Source organism: Pelodiscus sinensis, chromosome 3 (genome assembly GCF_052426305.1).
Source record: "Pelodiscus sinensis isolate ZL-2025 chromosome 3, ASM5242630v1, whole genome shotgun sequence".
Lineage (NCBI taxonomy): Eukaryota > Metazoa > Chordata > Testudines > Trionychidae > Pelodiscus > Pelodiscus sinensis.
In genome coordinates this window covers 41790146-41805087 of record NC_143054.1, presented here as the reverse complement: position 1 = coordinate 41805087, position 14942 = coordinate 41790146, and the positions used below count along the sequence as shown (strand labels likewise).

Genomic DNA, 14942 nt, shown 5'->3' with positions numbered 1-14942 from the left:
GATTGGTTACAAACAAGAATACAATTTATGGAAGAAAATCTACCTAATATGAGTGCAGCATCAGATACTAATTAAGACCATATTACAACATTTGGCAAAAAGTCTGTTTCTTACAACATATGGTGAAAAAATCAGATTATACAAAATATTTTCCTCAAATTAAAAATTAATTGTGCAGTAATTTGAAAAGAATAATGCAATTTGAATGTGTATCTCATAAATCTTATTTTGCAGATTACTCTTTAGGGGCTTTTAAAATGTTTTCTAGTTGATACTCAGTTGGGTCTGGTAAAAGGAGGCACAAAGGGAATTTTAAAGGATTCACTAACTTTTTATAGGGAAGTTTTGTTTTGCTCAGATCTCTTTTCCATTTCTCTTTGTACATTGTTACATATTACTCTGCTCTGTAATCTAACTCACATTGATATTAGGACCTGCTTCTACAAACATAAATGAGCAAACAGTGAGTGCTAACTGCCAGGAATAGTCTTATTTGTAAAGATTTTTAAAAATGTACCTAATTTAAGTGGCTTGATTTTTCAGAAGTGTTCAGTACCCAGCTGCTCCCACTGAAGTTAATGAGAGCATCTGGCTGCTCAATACTTTTGAAAATCAGGCAATTTATTTAGGTACCTAAATTTAGGATCCAATTTTTGAAAATCTTGGCCATTGTCTTTAATGTAACTACTTATAGTAGTTAGCACTATGATCATTTGTGTTAGCAGAATTATCCCTTTACTTTGGAAGTGTATATTTCAAATTTGGGAATGAAATGAGTTTTCTCAACCCTGTTTTTATCTAAAAATAAACCTCCAGTTTGTTTTAATATATCTTGGACTTTTCGAAGGATTGTCTTCTCTGCAGGATTCTCTCAGGGGATCTGCATACAGGTTTGAGCAGCTCTGTTCACCTACCCCAGGTGTGAGCCACCACATTGCAAAACCACACTCCAATTTCTATGCCTTCACTAGTGCTTCACGCACCCATGAGTGTCAATAGGACATCTGGAGTCATATCCCATGGTTCTTTGTGATGCACATACTGGGGTGATTGTGGAAAAGCATTGCAGGACTATTACCACTGTAGTGGTTTAGCTCAAGTGAAGGCCCCAATTTAGCCTATACACCAACAGTCAATCACTTTGGGTTAAAATAAATTTTTGTATGTGATCAGGGTCCAGGTTAGGGATAAAAAGTGCCCTGATTAATTGTGTAGTGAAGACAAACCATATGTCAAATGGTTTGTGATGTTGGTGTGCTGTCTGTGTGCTGGATGGGCATGTTACCCTCATGCTGTTAGCATTCCTTATGCTGTATCCTGACTTGATAATTCTCTTTCTAAAAAGCACTCACCTAGTATGGAAAACATGAGGAATATTTAGCAGCTGCCAGATCCAAGTACTGAATATGAAATTTTCACACTGTAGTATCTTGATATATGTGATCAGTGGTACTTCTTTTGGAATATGTTTGGGGGTGATAGTGGTGAAAACTGGATTACAAACCCTTGCTTCTCTAGCCTGCTTCAGTTCATCCATTTGTTTTACTCTAGGGCTGGCCCGCAACATTTTGGCACCTGAGGTGGGGAGCTCAAATGATGCCCCCATGCCACCATTTCTCCTGCTTGCCTGTTATGTCTCTCGTGCCCTCCTTCCTCCAGCACAGCACTCCACCATCTCTGTGTATCTAGAGCAGACAGAATACATATGCACCAGCAGCAGACACAAATTTCTACACTCTGGGTCCTAGTGGTGCCCTCCCTTAGTCTGGGACCTGAGGCAGCCGCCTCAGTTCGCCTCATGGTAAGGCCAGCCCTGTTTTACTCCCTAACAAAATACTGCACTCCTTCAAGTAGAAAACAATAATAATCAAAACATGTATGGAATTGTAAGCTGCTGAGCTTTCACACCTGGGCTAGTGAGAACAAGTGCCATGCCCAAGTTTATTTCAGGTCTTTTCCTGAAGGCACACTTTATTATTTATACACACACAAACTCATGAAGTAAAACAAAGTGATTCCCTGATCAACATTGACTGCAGTTTCATGAGGCTTTTTCCTTTTCTCTCTGTTGGCCAGAAAAGAAGACATGGACTTCTTTCAAACCCCTGCTAAATCATGTGACAGACAGGCAGCCATTAAATCTTCTTGTCTGATTCACCATAAGAAAATATTTCACTTCATAATGTAAGTGTAAAATTCTCATTGAGGCAGCAAGTACCCATCCAAGGCCAGGCAGAAAAATTTAAATGTGTGCCCTTTTGGACAGGCATGTTCTGTGCCTTTTCTGGAGCTTGTTCTCTTTCACCACCTGGTGCTGCAAAGTGCTCACTTTTTTTCTCAATCCCAGCGCTGGCAAGAGCTCACTCTACCCTTGTCTCTGCCCTGGACCTTGAAGGAACTTGTTCAACCCTCCACCCTCCCACAATGGTGGGGGAATTCACTCCTGCCCCTACCCTGGAAAGAAATGTGCTCTTTCCTGTTTCTGCAGCCCTAAGGCCAGAGAAGTTTTGTGTTCCTCCTGATTATTAGGAGGACCTTTCCCTTGCTTGCACCCTGTGTACATTTATATCATGTAAAGCTCTAATTTTTTAAAATTTTCCTTTAAAAAGTCATATTTCAGACTCCATGTCAGATTATTTGAGAATAGCATCCTTTAAAACAGAACTCTCCAATTTAATTACCAGTTAGGCAACTAACCAAGAAGACAGTTGGCATGCTTGGACTCTAAGCAAAATCCAGTGTGTGAAAGCCAATTCCTAATTGAATCAGCCACACTCGTTTTTCAGGCAGCCCACATAAACATATTGCAAGCAAAAATAGCTCTAAATAACTAGGTATCTGACACAACTGCTAATCTTCCACCATAGGGTGTACATTTCATCTCAATTAATATTATGAAGGTTAGGGGTTGATTTTTTGTTTTTGATCATGTGAGCTATATTAATGTAGCCAAGGGCCTTTTATAATTAATTTAGAAGAAATGCTGAGTTGTGAACTCTTGCAAGATAATGTACCATTACTTTATAGCTAGTGTTTAAGTGTCCAATTTTTTGCTTAGTATGTTATTCAATCACACATGATAAACATAACCAAGATATCATAGCACACTGCAGTTGTACTTTTATACTCACAAACATTTTGTATTTCTTTGATATTGTTCTTTTTGCTTTTGTTCTTGGTAATTGCTTATGTATAGGGTTTGATTCTTCTCTTGCATTTGCCATGTATTATGAATCTAACACAAGGGCACATGCTTTATATCAGGGAATAGATTGTCAAAAGGTCAAGATACTTGTTTTCAAAATATTTGAAGTGAAGTGTTTAAAGTTATTGAGACAAATTAATCTTGGTACTCCTCTTTATTTCACTGGAGATGTATCAGGATGAATTTGGTGACTTCTGTATTGAGTTCATTGTTTTAGGGTAATGTGTACATTAGGAAGGAATAAATTGGTGAATAAATCTCTTACACAGATATCTTCTAAAAGTAAAAGTGCTTTTTATTTTCTATCAAAATATACGTACAACATACTACAATTAAAAACATGAAACAATTCTCAATTTTAACTACATATTAGTATTACATTATCATAGAATCATAGAATCATAGAACTGGAAGAGACCTCAGAAGGTCATCAAGTCCAGTCCCCTGCTCTAGGCAGGACCAATTCCAACTAAATCAACCCGGACAGGGCTTTGTCAAGCCGAGACTTAAACACCTCTAGGGATGGAGACTCCACTACTTCCCTAGGTAACCCATTCCAGTGCTTCACCACCCTCTTAGTGAAATAGTTTTTCCTAATATCCAACCTGGACCTCTCCCACCACAACTTGAGACCATTGCTCCTTGTTCTGCCATCTGTCACTACTGACAACAGCCTCTCTCCATCCTCTTTGGAACCTCCCTTCAGGAAGTTGAAGGCTGCTATCAAATCCCCCCTCACTCTTCGCTTCTGCAGACTAAACAGACCCAAGTCCCTCAGCCTCTCCTCATAAGTCATATGCTCCAGCCCCCTAATCATTTTGGTTGCCTTCCGCTGGACCCTCTCCAATGCGTCCACATCCTTTTTGTAGTGGGGGGCCCAGAACAGGAAACAATACTCCAGATGCGGCCTCACCAAAGCCGAATAAAGGGGAATGATGACATCTCTGGATCTGCTGGCAATGCTCCTCTTAATGCAACCTAATATGCCATTAGCCTTCTTGGCTACAAGGGCACACTGTTGACTCATATCTAGCTTCTCATCCACTATAACCCCCAGGTCCTTTTCTACAGAACTACTACTTAACCGGTTGGTCCCCAGCTTGTAACTATGCTTGGGATTCTTCTGTCCCAAGTGCAGGACTCTACACTTGCCCTTGTTGAACCTCATCAGATTTCTTGTGGCCCAATCCTCCAATTTGTCTAAGTCATTCTGTACCCTATCTCTTCCCTTAAGGGTATCTACCTCTCCCCCCAGCTTAGTGTCATCCGCAAACTTGCTGAGGGTGCAATCCATCCCCTCATCCAGATCATTAATAAAGATATTGAACAAAACCGGTCCTAGAACTGAACCTTAGGGCACTCCGCTAGAAACCGACTGACATCCTGACATTGAGCCAATGATCACTACCCGCTGGGCCCGGCCTTCTAGCCATCTTTCTATCCATCTTACCATCCATTTATCCAATCCACAATCCCTTAACTTGCTGGCAAGAATATTGTGGGAGACCATATCAAAAACCTTGCTAAAGTCAAGGTATATCACATCCACTGACTTCCCAATGTCCACCAAGCCAGTTACCCCATCATAGAAGCTAATCAGATTGGTCAGGCATGACTTGCCCTTTGAGAATCCATGCTGACTATTCCTAATCACTTTCCTCTCATCCAAGTGCCTCAATATGGATTCCTTAAGGATCCCTTCCATGATTTTTCCAGGACCGAGGTAAGACTGACCGGCCTATAGTTCCCTGGATCATCCTTCTTCCCTTTTTTGAAGATGGGCACTACATTTGCCTTTTTCCAGTCATCCGGGATTTCTTCCGATCTCCACGACTTTTCAAAAATAATCGCCAAAGGCTCCACAATGACATTTGCCAACTCCCTCAGTACCCTCGGCTGCACTAAGTCCGGACCCATGGATTTATGTACGTTTAGCTTTTCTAAATAGTTCCTAACCTGTTCTTTACCCACCACGGGCTGTCCATCTTCTTCCCATCTTGCGTCACTTGGTGCAGAAGTCCAGGAGCCAACCTTGTCCGTGAATACGGAGGCAAAGAAAGCATTGAGTACTTCAGCTTTCCCCACATCATCTGTCACTAGGTTACCTCCTTCATCCATTAGGGGCCGCACACCCTCTCTGATCACCTTTTTCTTGTTAACATGCCTGTAGAAACCTTTCTTGTTACCCTTCACATCCTTAGCCAGTCGCAATTCCATTTGCGCTTTTGCCTTCCTGATAACCCCCCGGCATTCTTGAGCTATACCTTTAAACTCCTCCCTGGTCATTTGTCCAAGTTTCCACTCTTTGTAAGCTTCCTTTTTGTGCTTAAGTTCACCAAGGATTTCCCCTGTAAGCCAGTCCGGTCTCCTACCATGTTTGCCTGTCTTGCTACATGTCAGGATGGTTTCTTTCTGTGCCTTCAATAAGGCTTCTTTAAAATACTGCCAGCTGTCCTGGACTCCTTTCCCCTTCATGTTAACATCCCATGGGATTCTGCCCATCAGATCTCGGAGGGAGTCAAAATCTGCTTTTTTGAAGTCATTTACATTTACTACAAGTACAAATATTACAGTTTAGTATTTACATTTTGAAGTAGACCTTTACAACTACTGTTTATGGGTAGTTTACTTTACCAATTTCCCTATATGTATTACATGATACACAGGTGAAATTCATTTTAGAAAAGGAAAATCTGTGAAGCTGTTAAATCTGATCTCTTTAACCTAAAAGGATTATTTAGGTAGAGGTAGATGAGTGACCATCAGGAAGGAATAAAGGAAAAGGCAAGGAAAGATAAATGTTATAAGAATACAACTGCCACAGTGAAAACATAATCAGCGGAATTATTCATGATGCCTCACCTCAATTAGGGTATGTCTACACTACAGCACTAATTCGAACTAACTTAATTTGAATTAGTTAATTCGAACTAAGCAAATTCGAATTAGCGTATCTAGACCTAAAAATTAGTTCGAATTAGCATTTTGCTAATTCAAACTAGCATGTCCACATTGAATGGACCCTGAACCGAGGTTAAGGATGGCCGGAAGCAGTCTGGCAGGGCATCAGATTAGGACTTAGAGCGTGGAGCTGCTTTCTCAGGCTAGCTGAGGGCTGTGCTTAAAGGGACCAGACCCCCACCCCGGACAGATAGTTCTCAGGGGCTCCCCGCTCGCTTGTCTAACTCGATGAGGGACAGCAAAGCAGTCCTGGCTTGGAGTGCCCTGAATGCCCATACTCGGCACATCACAACACTCGGCCATCAGCCCGGCTGTACTTGCCGCAGGCTGCCATCCGGGGGGGTGTCAATCGGGGGGCTGCAGGAGATCTTCCACCCCAAGGAGCCCGCAGAGCCACCCCAGTTCTCCCCATCGGGGGCTCATGCCCCATTCCTCCCTCACCTCCTTCCACTTACCCCTCCCTAGCCCCCCTTCCTGATGTACAAAATAAAGGGCACGTGTGTTCAAAAATAGAAACTCTCTTTATTGAACAAAACTTGGGGAGACTGGGAAAAGGAGGTGGGAGAGGGGAAGAAAGAGGGTGGGAGAGGGGAGGGCAACTAAAATGATCAGGGGTTTGGAACAGGTCCCATATCAAGAGAGGTTAAGAGGCTAGGACTTTTCAGCTTAGAAAAGAGGAGACTGAGGGGGGATATGATAGAGGTCTATAAAAGCACGAGTGGTGTGGAGAGGGTGCATAAAGAAAAGTTCTTCATTAGTTCCCATAATAGAAGGTCTAGAGGACACCAAATGAAATGAATGGATAGCAGGCTTCAAACTAATAACAAGCAGTTCTTCTTCACAAAGCAAATAGTAAACCTGTGGAACTCCTTGCTGCAGGAGGCTGTGAAGGCTAGAACTAGAACAGAGTTTAAAGAGAAGTTAGATAAATTCATGGAGGCTGGGTCCATGGAGTGTTATTAGCTAGGGGATAGAAATCGTGTCCCTGGCCTCTGTTCTGGAAGGCTGGAGATGGATGGCACGAGACAAATGGCTTGGTCATTGTCTTCGGTCCATCCCCTCCGGGGTAGCTGGTATTGGCCGCTGTCAGCAGACAGGCTACTGGGCTAGATGGACCTTTGGTCTGACCCAGTCCAGCCGTTCTAAGCTCAGGGTCGGGGGTCTCACTGGACCACCTTGATTTTCATGCAAACCTGCTCCTGGGTGGCCAGGCTGGCAGTTATCCTGCCCTAGACCGCCACTTTCCTGTGCCTAGTGCGGAGGTCGTGGATGAGGTCCACTATGTCCGCACTAGACCAGGTGGTCGCCCGCCTCTTTCAGCCCCGGGCAGGCTCCTGGTAGCCACCAGCCTGGTCCTGGGAAGAGGTGGAGGGCTGGGTGGCAGCGGGTGGCTGGTTCATGCCATGCCAGGTTCAGGGTCTGCTGGCTGGGTGCTGACAGGCTTGCACCTGGCACGGGCACTGTAGCCAGACCGTGCCCCTTTCAGGGCTCTGGGGCCATGAGGGGGGCAGAAGAGTTTCCCTGGTGTTGCCCAGAGTGGCCACCAGGGAAAGCTGGGGAGGGCTAGCCTCCCGCTAGTTCGAATAAAGTGGCTACACAGCCCTTAATTCGAACTAGGCATTAGTCCTCGTAGAATGAGGTTTACCTAGTTCGAATTAAGCGCTCTGCTAGTTCGAATTAAGTTCAAACTAGCGGTTTTTATGTGTAGCGTCTATCAAAGTTAATTCGAACTAACATCTGTTAGTTCGAATTAACTTTGTAGTGTAGACATACCCTCACTCTTGAAGCCTTCGTAATCACAGCATCTCTCTGACAGCTACAGTAATATATTCCACTGACACCACTGCTTACATCTATTCCCAAGTTCAGGAGCTATGAGAGCTGGAGTGCTGTCATGAAGAAGTTCCTGCTACCCCTGCTACTTGAATTTCCCTTTCCCTCTGCTGTCCAGTTTCAAATACCTGAACCCAATCTGTCCCAGATTCCTCTACCATAGCTCAAAATTGTTCACCCACTCAAACCCACACAGAAACCTAAGTCTCAAATTGCCTCAGAAGCTTAATCCACCAACAAACCATCCTTTTTCCACTATATCCAGAGCCTTTCCTCCATCTAATCACTCCACTTCCTCAGTGCCTTCTTATAGCTATCTTCCTTTGTCCAGTCTTGCTCTCTGCCTCTGTTCTCTTTTTTACTCGCTCTGAAAGCCAGACATTTGCCAATTTCTGCTCATCTGCTCATAGTGAGGCAAGTGTTTTCCCCTGTTCATACCCTTGTACAATTCTCTCTTCTGCCTTGCTATGCTCCACACATTGGCCCACTGATCTCCTTTCCCCAGGCCGTCTCCATCACCCTGATGGAGAAGGTTCTCTTAGTCTCCTCTGATCATTGCTGCCCTCTTTTGATACCCAACCCTATGCAAAGAGGTGCATTAAGCTAAGTCCAGGTCATGGAGTAAATCACTGGGACTCATAGGAAAAATAGTCTTGAATCAGTCAGGCTGGGCTTGCTGCAACATCTGGAAGTACGCCAGGGTAGCTAGTTTCTGTCACAAATTCCACTGAAGCTCCTTGTGTGGCCTCTGCTAAGCTGGTTCTTCATAATAGCTTCTTCTCTCATCAGTCTACTGTAAGTAATGGAGAAGAGACAACAGTATTACCAGGATCACAGACGTCTTTGGATCATATTTCAAGAAACACATCTGTATATTGAATGCTTTACTCTGGTGAACCTTCCTATCAACTGGATTCAAATGAAATATTTTATACAATACAGGCAGTCCCCGGGTTACGTACAATATAGGGACTATAGGTTTGTTCTTAAGTTGAATTTGTATGTAAGTTGGAACTGGCTCCAGATTCAGCCGCTGCTGAAACTGATCAGCGGCTGACTACAGGAAGCCCTAGGCAGAGTTGCTCTGCCCCCGGCTTCCTGGAATCAGCCGCTGATCAGTTTCAACAGCGGCTGAATCTGGACTCCTGGGACAGAACAGCTGGGGCACTGCCGGGTAGGTCCCCGCAGAAGCAACCTGGCAGCACCCCAGCTGCTCTACCCCAGGCGTCCCGCAACAAAAGCCTGGTCTGCTGGGGGGGGGGTGCACTAGCTGCGCCCCCTCCCCCCCCAGCAGACCAGGGAGACCTGAGCAAAGCCGTGGAGGCACAGAGGTCCCGCCGCCTCTGCGGCTTTGCTCCTGTCTCCCTGCTGTTCTGGGGGAGTCCCCCCCAGCACAGCAGGGAGACCCGAGCAAAGCCTCACAGGCGGCGGGGTCCCCCGCCTCTGCGGCTTTGCTCCTGTCTTCCTGCTGTGCTGGGGAGTCCCCCCCAGCACACCAGGGAGACCCGGAGCAGCTTTTCTCGCCCCGGAGGACGCGGTGGTGGGACTGCTGTGCTCTGGGCGGTCCCGCCGCCCGCGAGCTCCGGGGTGAGAAAAGCCCCGTTCGTAAGTGCGGATCCGACATAAGTCGGATCCGCGTAAGTCGGGGACTGCCTGTATTGATATTTCTTCAAATACAAGCCAAGAAAATACAACTTTTTCAAATAGTTATGTAGTAAAATTCTTAAGGTTGAAATTCAAAAGAACCAAATAAATATGATCCTGCACTCCATACTTAAAATGAACATGCTCACTTGCACCAATATTATGCTGCTGACTTCTGTGGAGTTACATACAGTTTACACCAGTGAGAACAGTATATATATAGACTAGTGCTAGTAGTTACTCGATATGTGGTGCTCACCAGTCAGTGATATGAATGCCATCCTGCCACCAGATTCCTGATTAGGGATGGCAGAAAAGGGGGGATTGACATGTTTACACACTTCCTTGCCTTTAGAGTGTGAGTGACATTCTAGAAGTAATGCTGCTTGGGATGCATGGAAGGGCATATGTTGCTACTACAGGGTTATAGTTGGCTTAGAGCCTAAACTCAAAGCTGGGAGACAGGCCAAGGAAAGCTCTTGGGTATGTGATCACTACAAGGTTGGGCCATACCATGTCCAAAAATTTAAAGAGGATGAGGTGTCCTGAGCTCAGGTTGAGGGTCTGAGATGAGAATGGCAGTTTGGATAGTTTGTGTCTTCTGGAATTAATGTTCTTTTTTTGAGCTTATTAGATTTACTTTACTTCAATTGTTAATTTGACAATTGTCAAATTGTTAATTTGACACTCATCATGACAACAGTGTTTGAACTGATATGTGCTTTGGAATGATTTCTGGGTTCACTTCTGTAAGGAGGTTCTTCATTCCAAGGCAACAGGTGGTTGTTAGGAATAACCAAATAAAAAAAAAGATACATTTTTAGTATATTCTGAATCAGTGGGATTCTGCTAATCAAGATAAACTGGTTAAACTGTTTGCTGCCGTTGCATGCAATATGATTTCCTTAATCCATGATCCATAGATCAACATGGTCAATGATGTTTGAGAATGTATGTGGTCCTTCTATTCAAAAGGGTTTGTTATGTTTGATTAAAATACTCAGCAAAAGAAATAAGATGTATTTTTCCAGTTAATCTTGGATTTTTGTATGACCCTCTGTATAAATTATCATAATTAAACGAATACAATGTAGCATCACTGAAAATTACAAAACTATGAAAAACACATGTGTTTGAAATCAAACATGAAAATATCTTTGACATATGTAATGCAACTGACTTGCAAGCAAAATTGGAAGTTTAAGATCGTTTCAAAATCATATCCAAAATTTCATGACCCCATCCCATCCTACGACTCCTGCCAGCTTCTCCCCAGTCACCCTATTATTTAAATTAAGTACAACTCTAAATATAAACTTCCTTACATAAATTAGTTCATGTATTGTGACATATTATTCTAAAAATCAGATAAATGTCACATGTTAAATAACTGTGTCTCTCAGTGAGGTTAGTTAGGAATCCATGTTAAAAAAAACAGTTATTTCCCATTATTTTGAAAATGTTCTAATATTTGATTTTATACCATATTTATTTTCTATATGGTTTCAAGGGACATATCCCATTACAATTAATTATTTGCTTTTCTTAGTCATGAAGGTACTGTATTTTCTAGAATACTCAATGGCTGTATTTTAGAGGAAATATTTGTCAAGGTAAACTTGTGAGGAAAAGAGTCTGTTGATTTCAGTGTTCACTGGTGTTCTAATATCTTAGCTGTTTAAACGAATACAGTTTTCACTTAATGTATTATATCTATAATATAATTATTTGAATGGAATGTCAGGAATTCTTTGGATTTTTTAATCCGTTTTTGGCTATTATAGTGACAATCCTAAAGTTGATATATAGTTTGGAATCCTGGTTCTATTGCAGCAACAGCTCCCTTGCAAATGCTGTGCAGCCTGAATTCCATGTGTAGACTTTACAGGGATAGCTGCAATTAGTGGAAGTTCTCTCATTTTCTTTAGTAAACTCCAAATCATGTTAAAAATAGTTTCTTTCAGAACTTATTTCATCAGCTATGCCCATTTGGAAAAAAACTCTTTTGAATAACCTCAGACTCCCCATCTTCCATGAGTTCACACTCCAAATGGTTATATGAGTTTGCAGTTAGAATGGTTATATAAGTAGTGGACTGACATATGATGCATAAAATATGAGAGAGAGAAAGAGAGAAAAAAGCGAGCACAATATCAATACTGAAAACTTAAAAAGAAATGTTTAAAATATCTTCAGAGACATTTGTCGAATTTCAGATAATGTGTTAAAAAGGTGAAAGTATATTGAGGGAAAAAGTTCAGAAAAATGAAATGAAAATGTATAGAGTTTGAGATATTGTCACAAGTAAGCTGTTATATACTTTTATACACACTGGAGGTAAATTTAAAATGTGTTTAAACCAATTTATCAAAATTAACAGCCAATTAACACTGAGTTTCTAGGTAACAAATTACTTGTAGCATTAAATCCCTTTGTATAAACAATGAAAATGTACTATCAAAATGGAAAGGGAGATAATACTACATAAGGCCAAACAAAAATCACACATTGCTCAAGGTAAAACACTATATAACAAGTATAAATGAATAACCCGAAATTTCTTGTTCTGTTGTACAAGAGTAGCTATATCTGTGTTAAGCCTAGAGGCTTTCAAATGTAAACCATTAAATTTTCAAAGTATTACAACTTAGTGGTGGGAGAGGGATGACAACTCTAACCTGTTGTTTAACAGCAACACAGAGTAAACATTAAAAAAATTACCACTAACAGAAATTGTTAAGTCAAAGGGTATTTTGTACCACAAAACACCTTTATAAATATTTAAATATTACATCAAGAAACCCTCACGTGGTTTTATAACGTAACATAGCTTAAGTTTGGCCTTAGTATTTCCCAGCTTTTGCTCTTGCTTCTTGCTTTGAGACATAGGCTGTCATCATGAAAAGGAATCCTCAGAGTAGTAATGGGGCAGATCATGTCCTTGATAGAGTGGTCTCCTTTCCAGCATTTTCCAACAGTTAATGCACAATTAACAGACACCAATACCTGTGGGCAAATGATAATCTCCCTTTCCCTAAACTTAAGAAATTCTGTATTTGTGCTTTATGGGAAAGGATTATCCGCCTTCTTTGCTGAGCATGGTAACTGGCACTCAGAATGGCTGTGTCCTGATGATGTTCTTGGGACTGCTGTTTGTTATGACATCCATGCAAACCCAGCAGCCTTAACTCAAATTAGAAATGGAATTAGGGGCTAGGAAATTCTGTACTTTTTAAAGAAATGTAAGCAACTAAAATATATTTAAAAATACTGGTGACAGGATGTTACCAGCTTATTACATGAGAATTCTATCTTGACTTACATCTCATGCAGCATCACTGAAACCATCAGTCTGTTTTCTGCTTTCACAAATGGTGGTGTGAAGAAAGAGCAGAGTACGGACCACTGCTTTCAGCAGAGTTGCAAAGAGTGAAGGTAAAATTTACCCCTATGATTTAAATATCTACAAAGTGTATTTTTGTATTTATTTTTTAATGAAAACTGAAATTCTCATGTAATCACAGGACTCCCAAAGCAGGCATTTTAGGAATGAACTAAATACCGTGACAATTGTGGTAAATCATGGGAGTTGGCAACTTGTATTTTGAAGTGAGAATCAACATTTAGGGCTTACTTTTGTTTGTGTATGGCCACCTAATTTATTCTTGTATGTTGTAAATAATTGTCTGCAGTGAGAGCAGGCCAGCACTAGAAAAGATTTGCCCCAATATAGCTTTACCAGCTAACCCTGCCAATTGATTATAATGGCAGCCAAAATAAGCTATATAATCAAAAGTACTTTCTTGCTGAAATAACTCATGAAATCATCCTGGTTTAGGGTTGGCAGATGGTTTCAACAAAAATACCGGACAGACTTCACATTACATCACAATCTACATTATATCTTATTTAGCAAACATTTGTATTTTCTCATTTATACTTTCTCAATTTGTTTCCTGAACAGAAAGCTCAAATACTGGACTTTCCAATTCAAAATCTGGCAACCCTATTTAGAGAGTATAGAAATGTCACCAAAACTAAATACAGGCAGTCCCCGACTTACGTGGATCCGACTTACGTAGGATCCGCACTTATGAACGGGGCTTTTCTCGCCCCGGAGCTCACGGGCGGCAGGTCGCCGCCCGTGTCCTCCGGGGCGAGAAAAGTTTCTCCCGGTCTCCCTGGTCTGCTGGGGGGGTCCAGCAAAGCCGCTGGACCACCCCTAGCAGACCAGGGGGACAGGAGCAAAGCCACCCAGGTGGCGGGCGTCCCGCTGACTGGGCGGCTTTGCTCCCGGGCAAACGAGCAAAGCCGCCAGGCGGCAGCTTTGCTCGGGTGTCCCTGGTCTGTTGGGGGGGTCCAGCGGCTTTGCTGGACTCCCCCAGCAGACCAGGGGGACAGGAGCAAAGCCGCCCAGGTGGCGGGCATCCCGCTGACTGGGCGGCTTTGCTCCCGGGCAAACGAGCAAAGCCGCCAGGCGGTGGCTTTGCTCGGGTGTCCCTGGTCTGCTGGGGTTACTCCTTGTAGAATGAGGTTTACCAAATTCGAAATAAGGGCTCCACTATTTCGAATTTATTTCGAAATAGTAGATTGCCTGTGTAGACGCTATTAAAGTTAATTTGAAATAACTGCTGTTATTTTTAATTAATTTTGTAGTGTAGACATACCCTCTGTGATTTGAACACATGCTGTTAACTCAACCCAGATAGCCTGAAAGGCTTATGGACCACTTCAGTAAACTGAACTCCAGTGCCTCTTGATTGAATGCTACAAATCCACATGGAATTCACAGATAAAACTGAAATATCTAGAGAATTTGCATTTCTATTTCTTTCTTTCTTTTTCTTTTGTTTTGTTTTGGGGGGGGGGAGCAGTTTGTTTTAGTCTGCTGTTGTGTTGTCTTTCAGTGGTAATCTAGTATAGATTACAGCAATGTAACTAACCGGGCCTGGAATACAAACTGAGGTACACATCATGAGTTATTTTTGAAATCTCTATTTCATATTTTATCCACTAACATTTTGACCTTCTGCATACAATGATATTTAGTCTCTTTGCTTATTGGCAAATGTATTATACAAGCCCACATAGCTGACTTCTCACATATTTGTCACACTAACCAAGTAGTTTCTAAACTTAATAAATCTGAACATCCCTGGGAGGAAAACCACGAGACATAAATTATTACCTATTTAATTATAGGACTTCTCTGCTAGTCAGGATTGAACACTGATTATAGAGGCCTATGGTTGTTCTAATTCTCTTCAATCTGTGGAATAATTTGGTGCAATAGATGACC

At 42.1% G+C, this 14942-nt stretch overlaps 1 protein-coding gene across 1 annotated transcript in view; it reads left to right on the top strand.

The window, feature by feature from the left end:
* The window catches only part of CSMD1 (CUB and Sushi multiple domains 1), a 1868278-nt gene that overhangs the window by 638364 nt on the left and 1214972 nt on the right, over positions 1-14942 (top strand). The window lies entirely within an intron of this gene.